This window comes from Myxine glutinosa, chromosome 2 (assembly GCF_964187855.1).
Source record: "Myxine glutinosa chromosome 2, kmMyxGlut1.1, whole genome shotgun sequence".
NCBI classification, from domain to species: Eukaryota; Metazoa; Chordata; class Myxini; order Myxiniformes; family Myxinidae; genus Myxine; species Myxine glutinosa.
In genome coordinates, this window is record NC_136262.1 from 19,006,465 (window position 1) to 19,016,024 (window position 9,560).

Genomic DNA, 9,560 nt, shown 5'->3' on the forward strand with positions numbered 1-9,560 from the left:
GGTGAAGCGGCCACAGTGCGGATACTCGTGTAGCTGGGAAATTCCCAGAGTATTTTAAGCGAATAGTTGAGGAAGGTGGTTATTTATTTATTATTATTATATATTTTTTTGTATACAAGATCGAGGCCCGTGAAAGAGCTAACATTAATCACACAAAAAGTCAAACCGACACATAAAACATATAATAAGGGGAGCAGTAGACAAGATGTGGAGAGAAGGGGAAGCACACAAACACAACATTTGAGAGCAGGGACATCGGGAGATCTGTAGGATGGAGAGGGCTTGGGGGGAGGAGGCGTGGGAAAGGGGGGGGGGGTGGTTTGAAGTATAAAGCACATGGACACTACAAGGACTTCCAGTAAAGAAGTTGGTATTTCAAAAAAGTGGATTTTAAATTTTAGATTCACCGAAGCAAGTGTTTAACGTCGACGAAACCCGCCTGTACTGGAAGAGGATGCCTGAACACACGGATATTTCATGGGAAGAAAAGACTGCACCTGGTTTTAAGGTGGCAAAAGACCGGTTGACATTACTACTGGGTGGTAATGCGAACGGCAGTATGAAGATGAAGCCATTGTCTGTCTATCACTCCAAAAATCCAAGAGCATTCAAGGGCATTTTAAAGAATCATTTGCCCGTTCATTGGAAATCCAATAAGAAAGCATGGTGATGACGACACAATATCAGGTACGGGATTGGAGGTAGGAGTGAGCAGGTATCCTGTAATTATCCCGGTAGAGTACAAATTCACTTTTAAAACGAATCCTGCCCCTTCATCAAACAGTGTTGGTCAATAACCTTTTAGCTTCACAAATGGTTACTTTTGAGCGCATTGACATTGTAGGCTTCAACGATTCCTGTGTAACACTCTGTGTCCGTCACAATTCACATCATCACAAGGTCATTTGACTTACCTTTACCATTTGAACTTACTACAACATCCTGAAGTGCATTGTTTACTGAATGGCTAAATGTCCATGCAGTCCCTGAATGGAAGGATTATTGCGCAAAGGAAAACATTTGCTTTCAAGATTTTGTTTGTGGTCGACAACGCACCTGCCCATCCAATCAACCTTGATGACATGTGCGATAATGTCAAAATTGTCTTCCTTCCTCAGAACACAACGGCACTTTTGAAACCGATGGATCAAGGTGTGATTGCAGCTTTTAAAGCTTATTACCTCCGCCACACATTTAACCAACTGATTAGGGAAACTGATGGAGAGGAGAAGCCGAGCATTCGTGAATATTGACGGTGGCAACAACATCCTGAAGTGCATTGATAACATCCGGAAGTGCATTGATAACATCCGGAAGTGCATTGATAACATCCGGAAGTGCATTGATAACATCCGGAAGTGCATTGATAACATCCGGAAGTGCATTGCTAACATCCGGAAGTGCATTGATAACATCCGGAAGTGCATTGATAACATCCTGAAGTGCATTGATAACATCCTGAAGTGCATTGATAACATCCTGAAGTGCATTGATAACATCCGGAAGTGCATTAATGACACCCGGAAGTGCATTGATAACATCCGGAAGTAGATTAATGACATCCGGAAGTGCATTGATGACATCCAGAAGTGCATTGATGACATCCTGAAGTGCATTGATGACATCCTGAAGTGCATTGATGACATCCTGAAGTGCATTGATAACATCTGGAAGTGCATTGATAACATCCTGAAGTGCATTGATAACATCCTGAAGTGCATTGATAACATCCTGAAGTGCATTGATAACATCCGGAAGTGCATTAATGACACCCGGAAGTGCATTGATAACATCTGGAAGTGCATTGATAACATCCGGAAGTAGATTAATGACATCCGGAAGTGCATTGATGACCTCCAGAAGTGCATTGATGACATCCTGAAGTGCATTGATGACATCCTGAAGTGCATTGATGACATCCTGAAGTGCATTGATAACATTGGCGAGTTCTGGGCTGAAGTTACTGAGTCTTGTATGAATGGCGTATGGTCGAAGTTGTGGCCTGAATAACTTTAGAGGATTTGATGCTGTGTCCCTCAAGTGAAGAAGGATATCCTAAGCCAAGCCAAGAAAGTAGGATTTGAAGAAGTTGAAGAAGGTGATATCACGCAAGTTCTCGAATCACACGGTGAAGAACTTACTAACGATGAACTGATTCAGCTTGAAATGCAGAGAGGAGAAGAGGAGAAGAGGAGAAGGATTTACCCGAAGGAGATGAACCTCCTCGCCAATTGACGACGAAGCGGATGTCGGAAGCCCTTCAAACTTATTGAAAGTACCATTGAAATCTTTAGTGATGACGATCCTCAAAAGGAGCGTATCACAAAAGTGGCCGGAGCTATTGGTGAAGCAATTAAGTGCTATAAAGAGATGTATCAAGATAAAATCAGTGCAACAGAGTCTGGATGTATTTTTTTCGAAGACAGGTTCCCCAAGAAAAAGATCTGAAGGAATCACCTGAGGGAGAGGTGGACGATTCTAACTCGTCATTTCAGCGACTCCACCTCCTCAAACAAGCTTCATTATCATCATCGGTGAGTACAGTACATAGTTAAATTATTGTAGGAAACGTATTAAAACTTCAAGTGCCTTGTGTCTTGTGAAAAACAACAAAAAGTATCAGGAACCTAACCCCCCCCCCCCCCATACTTCCATTAATTCTTATGTGGAAATTGGATTCGCTTAAAGTCGTTTTGGTTAAAGTCGTACCTTTCAAGAACGTAACTACAACGTTAAGCGAGGACTATCTGTACGTGGCAATGATGTACAGTTGTTCACAAAGCAAATTTGCTCATTAATTGCACCAAATTTCCTCAATGCTGAATATCTGTAAGTCGAAGTGATGTACACAATGGAAGATATTTGTGATTGGCAATGAGTTACATTATGCTGGCTGTTTGCAAATGTAAACTAGACCAGCACTCAGTGGAGCACATACCTCCTCCAGGCTGAACAATTTACATTCTCCATCCCACTGATAGGCTGTAGCTGGACCCAAACCTTAACCAAAATGTAATCGCTTGTTCTTATCACCAACCAACTCATCCGCAACTTTTTGAAATATCGTGCTATATATCATTTTTGGCCCCATCTCTCAATGGTGATGAATCGCTTAGAAATTTTCATATCCGGGTTTTCAGCAAAATGAAATCATTTTTTTCGTCCGTGTCACAAACACACAACCTTTCATCCGTGTCCACCAAATTTTGGTTGAATCCGTCCATAACTTTTTGAGATAACCTGCTCACATACAGACAAACACGGGTGAAAACAAAACCTGCATCCACCTTTGGTGGCAAAGGTAATAATGTGTACTTTGCAGACAGGTTGTGAGTGACAATATGGTATTTGACAGATTTTTTGTGAGTCACAGTAATATGTTCCATGCCATCAAATTGTGAATTTTAATGACGAGTACACCCGCTAACTACGGGAGCGGCAGAAAGGGTACATATTCCTCTTTGGGGTACATAGATTAGGGTCGATCTATGGTTGGGTCTCAAGAACATTGGGTGTGTGTTCATTTACCAAGTTTCTTGTGGAGAGATCGCCAAGTGGTTTAAGCATTCGAGCAAGCACTCCATTCAAAACCGTTAAGGAATGGATGGCTTGGCAAGCGCTAGCTAGCTGCTTGGAAAATGAGCACAACCCGAGCTTCTCCCTTTCAGTTTCGTGTTAAACAGCAGGAGAGAGTTTCAAAAGTTCACTACGAAAAAGCCATGTTAGCGCCAGGAAGGGTCATGTTATTCAACTATCCCTTGTGGGGTATATAGAGTACAGTAGATATTCGCTCAGTTCTGTAAGTAAAACTTACCTCACGCATGTCGGGATTCCTCCAAATTAATTCATTTAGTGCTATAAAGAGCATTAGCGACTGTTTAAAAAGCTAATCATACGTGTTTGTGGTTCATAATATTCATTACTGTTGATTAATGTTCATTACTTCTGGTAGAAGCCGTTGCTCCCACAAAAACGCCATGATAACCTATTTATATACATTGACTCGCCGGAAAAACCCCTTGGGGAGGTGGGATATTATCTATATAATAATACCGTAAGGACTCGACTTTGTTATCCCTTTTACGCTGCACCCAGTGACCCGATGCCCACGGCACTAATGCATTTACGGTCTACGAACCGCGCTCTTTGTTTATCATGTACAGCCAGACTCGAAAAATCTGAATTAGTCGACTTTGGGGCCCAAAAGCATCCGATTAACGGCCGATACGACGCCATCTTTCGACGCCATCGTATTGGCGTCTGCTGGGCGAAGGCGATGCGAGCCGTCCGCTGATTGGACAGTCGAGTGGTGTCATTAAATAATGGGCTGTGCTTACTGATATTGATCTGAAACTTGCAAATGGGCATGTATTGCAAAGCAATTTTCCTTCTTATATTGTCCAAGTCTAAAATACACACCCACACACACACACATAAATCAGCTGATCGTCAAATCTGCATTCCCTACAACCAGTGATTACAGGTTTAAAAAATAATTTTTTGACCTATTGACTCAACGATGTAAATAGGAAAGCATTAATTTAATTCTTTCCTTCTTATTCTGTAAAAGCGGCCTCGACGGTATAGTGTGCGATTGCCCAAAGCAGGTTCTTATTTTGACAATCGTTAGTCGTACAATAAATACTTACGGAATATTAAATGAAAAAAAATGTTTCTTTCTGGAATATTTTAAAGCATTTTGTTTTTCATTCCACATGGTGTGTTTCTTCCCTCCCTCTGTGGACAACCAAGTGCCGGCTTCCGGTGGTAGTATAATCCTCTGTAGCAGTGTAGGGTTTTATGAGCCAATGATTATGGTGCGGCGCATGTCGAGTCACAGCAGGATTTTATGAAACGCCATTTGAAGTTGTGAAAAAGGTCAGAGTACCTGCTAACATGTCAAGCTACAGCAGGGCGGCGCAGGTTAGTTATAGTTAATCAACGGATTAATGAGAATGTCCTTTACTGTACGTACTGTACTTTACCACATCGGTTAGAAACGCTGCCGCAGGAGATCTCCGATGGTCTTTACTTTAGCTTCTGTTTTGGATTCGGTTCCCGCCTCCTGATACCTCGCAGGTGTGACGTCGCATCAGAGGACGTTAAGCCAGCTGTCTCATCTGATTGGACAGTCGAAGGCGACAGCAAGCCGTCCACTGAGTGGACAATCCAGAGCATGCATTTGTGCCGGTGTTGGCGATCGTTCATATACGCACTCTTCATTCTCATCTTTCTTCCTAACTCTTACTCGGACAAGCAAATCCCCTACGCCATCCATAATGGTACACTCTATCCATACACCACATCCTCCCTTCCGTGGATGTTCCACGGGTTTCGGCTAGTAACATTAATATTACGCTATCACCCATCACTATGTTAGGTATTTGGTAGTAGGTAGGTGTAGTAGGTACCGTACCTAGTTCAAAATGACACCATTTGCATTCTGGATGAGATTAAAATTTATAAAATTTCCTTCTTGATTAATTCGGTGAATTCCGTCTCGACTTCGGATATTTCCGGCCGTGAAAAACTATCCCCTACGGCCACGAGATTTCTAAAAAATAATTCTTCGTCAATTTTAGAATATTTGACGCCGTTTTCAGCCTCCGAAACGGTAATAAGCTTTTTTGAAATATTTTTTCAAGTGCTCGAATCTCATTGGTTCCGGTAATTGGTGACGATTTTCGTTGAAGATAACCAGGGCCCGTGTGGGCCCGGGGAATGAGGTTGGTCTTAAAGTATTTTAATTACAAATTAGAGGTGCATAAGATTGTGAATAAAACAAAGACGGGTGAAACAAACTCCTATTTAACTTTTTCACAATTTTTTTATGCATACTTCCGCATCCGGAAGATGGCGGCCTCCATTGAGTGATTTGGTTTTTGAAATATTTTTTCAAATGCTCGAATCTCATTGGTTCCGGTGTTTGGTGACGATTTTCGTTGAAGATAACCAGGCCCGTGCGGGCCGAGGTTGGTCTTAAAGTATTTTAATTACAAATTAGAGGTGCATAAGATTGTGAATCAAAAAAAGACGGGTGAAACAAACTCCTGTTGAACTTTTTTCAATTTGTTATGCATACTTCCGCATCCGCAAGATGGCGGCCTCCATTGAGCGATTTGGTGCGTCAAAGCTTCGAAATTCTCAAGGGATCCAGAAAAATCTGCCTTTTCAACATAATACGTACGCGTTCATTCACAACACCGGCTTCGCCGGCTACTAGTACCCGACTGCAAAGCCGCAATGAGCCGGCGAAGCCAAAGCCTCTTGCCACTATTTTACCCATCACTATGGCATCAGTAGGTTAGGTAGTTTGTAGTAGGTTGGTGTAGTAGGTACCATACCGAGTTCAAAATGACACCATTTGCATTCTGGATGAGATTAAAATTTATAAAATTTACTTGATTAATTCGGTGAATTCCGTCTCAATTTCTGATATTTCCGGCCGTGAAAAACTATCCCCTACAGCCGCGAGATTTCTAAAAAAGAATTCTTCGTCAATTTTAGAATATTTGACGCCGTTTTCACCCTCCGAAACGCGGTAATAAGCTTTTTTGAAATATTTTTTCAAATGCTCGAATCTCATTGGTTCCGGTGTTTGGTGACGATTTTCGTTGAAGACAATCCGAGCCCGGGGAACGAGGTTGGTTTTATAGTATTTTAATTACAAATTAGAGGTGCATAAGAATGTGAATCAAATAAAGACGGGTGAAACAAACTCCTATTGAACTTTTTCGCAATTTTTTTATGCATACTTCCACATCCGGAAGATGGCGGCCTCCATTGAGTGATTTGGTTTTTGAAATATTTTTCCAAATGCTCGAATCTCATTGGTTCCGGTGTTTGGTGACGATTTTAGTTGAAGATAACCAGGCCCGTGCAGGCCGAGGTTGGTCTTAAAGTATTTTAATTACAAATTAGAGGTGCATAAGATTGTGAATCAAAAAAGACGGGTGAAACAAACTCCTATTGAACATTTTTCAATTTGTTATGCATACATCCGCATCCGCAAGATGGCGGCCTCCATTGAGCGATTTGGTGCGTCAAAGCTTCAAAATTCTCAAAAGATCCAGAAAATCTGGCTTTTCAACATAATACGTACGCGTTCATTCACAACACCGGCTTCGCCGGCTATTATCGTTAGTTTTGTTATTCAAAGTTGGAAATACGCCACGATAAAGCTAATTTAACATTGACATACACCTCAACGTGCAACCCCATTGACGGCAATGGCGGGCAAACTCGCTCGGGGGGAGAAAACCCCCTTGGGGAGAGGGGGAAATGAATGCGATACAACCTTCATTATGTAACCCTTCGTCATCCTGTCAAGTTTGGTTGATATTGGATAAGTAAGGACAGAATGTATTGGCATCAAAAATTCATTAGACAGACAAGAAATGGCGTATTTTAGTATAATGGGCAAAATGTTTTTCATAAAAATCAGTTACAACAGAGGCATGGAGTCAGCTAAAAGTAAAAAAAAAAACATTTTAACTTTGCCAATTCCAATCAGACATGCTTTAATAAGTTGGTTTTTTTTGGCTAAAAACAAATTTCATGAATGATCTGGGCAAATTGTTTTTTTTTCTTGACATTCAATGGAAATGCACTCCAAGATGTAACTGTTTTCTTGTTGATGATCCGGCATGCAAGCTTCTGCCTTTTGTCCAACTATGTCGAATCCGGTGGCCTCCTTGTCACTTGTTTTGGGAAAATAACAATGAATAATGCATCTTCTTTCAAGAACATCCAAGCTTATTAAAACGATCTTGCTTTCTCTTTAATTATCCTCGAGATAGAAAATGAAGGTCTTAATGCGATGATTGTGTCAGGCCTTGTGTCTTGCAGTCTTTAATGATTGATTTCATGATCATGTGGGTGAACATCTCTTCCCCTTTTGCATTAACAGCACTGTCAATTTCACAGCAGGCGTATAATCTTCACTGTGTGACACTAAAAGCAGCCGTGGCTCAAGTGAAAATTTCTTGCTTTCGTAGCATTAACAGCCCCTTAATTATAAAGCTCTCTCTCTAATGTTGTAATTGAGTACTTTGGAGGATACTAAACATTTCTTGGAAACTTCCCTTGTTATTTTGTACAAGTCAGCACACAAATCGACATCATACCTTCTAGTCCAGGGGCCAATACAGATTTTGGTACCACCCAAGGTCAGCAAACAATTTTGGTATTTTTGTCTTCCTACATGTCTCTAGTTTATATTTTGGTATGATAACCCTGCCTATCTAGTAGCTTAATGATAGTTTTCACTCTGTAAACAAACCCACCTCCATATAATCTGGAAGTTGAGTTTTAGGGGAGAGGGGTACCATTTTTGCTTATAACTTCAGTTCTACTGAACATACTTTAACAAATCATAATTCATTGTGAAGCTACATCATATATCTACACAACTGTATTATATTTTCATCTTTAGTTATCAGGTGACTTCCTCAGAGGTCAAAAGGTCATGTTTCAATTGCAAAATCGAAAATCAAGAGTGTTTTTATTTTCAACTGATCTGATTACTATTTCGTGATATGTAGATGCTGAAATTATTTCATAATCTATAGATAAGACATTGTAGATGATTTAAAATAACATATCATTCACAAAACTTCAACAATTAACCCTATGTTAACCCTTTTTATGCAAGCATTATTTCTTCGATTTCCGAATTTTTTTGTCATTGTCCGTACAAATGTGAAACCTGCTTTAAATAGGGCATTATTCTACTAAAAGAATATTGTGACTAGTAAATGCTAAATGAAATATGTCTTATGCCTTGCTTTCCTTGCAGAGGTGTGTGTATGTATGCACTAGATTGGTGAAGAACTAAGATATCTACAATGGATCTACCAACTTGTGACCAGGATCCTCCACCGCAGAAACGTGCAAAAATGAGCTGCATCATTCATTGCACCGACGATGATTCGGAGCTAGCAACGCTGCAAGGTCTTGAATCCTGGAAAACCCTGCTTAGAGCGGCAGAAATAAGAAAACACACTCCACTCTTGGAGATAGCCAGGGGTCTAGAAGAAAGTGAAGTACCACAGATTCAGTATCATCGCAAATGTCGCAGTGTATTCACTATGAAAAAGCTTCTTGAAGCCATCACAAACCGTGGTATCCAGAACCAAGGTGCTGATGTTAAGGCTAAAGATACTGGTACAAGAAAATCATCTAGAGATGTACCAAGTACTTCAAGAGTATACGAAAGGCTATGTATCTTCTGTAACAGCTCAAGCAAATACCTGCCAGGAACACGTACACGAGGACGCCTCACAGTGTTTGGAGTTATTACATACATTACATATTACAATTACATATTTATGTGAATGTATGTGAATTACCATTCAGGTCTTTGCTTATCCGTGTGTAGTATATTAAGTTGTTGTGTAGTTGTTGTGGTTGGAGGGTCAGGAGCCCTTCTGAGGGAGTGGCCGGAAACGGAAGTGACCGGAAACGGAAGAGGAAAAGACACGAGGAAAAAAGGACGAGTATTATTCTTCCTCGCCCCGCTCCGACCAAAAAGGTGGGATCGACCTTGCGCTGCGTGGAAA

The 9,560-nt window shown here is 40.9% G+C and overlaps 1 long non-coding RNA gene across 1 annotated transcript in view; it reads left to right on the forward strand.

Moving 5' to 3' along the window:
• Positions 1–9,018, forward strand: part of LOC144891008 (uncharacterized) — a 35,579-nt gene extending 26,561 nt beyond the window's left edge. The window contains exons 2-3 of the long non-coding RNA XR_013622629.1: positions 2,427–2,534; positions 8,821–9,018. This is a non-coding gene — a long non-coding RNA (uncharacterized LOC144891008). The remainder of the gene's footprint in view (positions 1–2,426; positions 2,535–8,820) is intronic.
• The last annotated feature ends 542 nt before the right edge of the window (positions 9,019–9,560 follow it).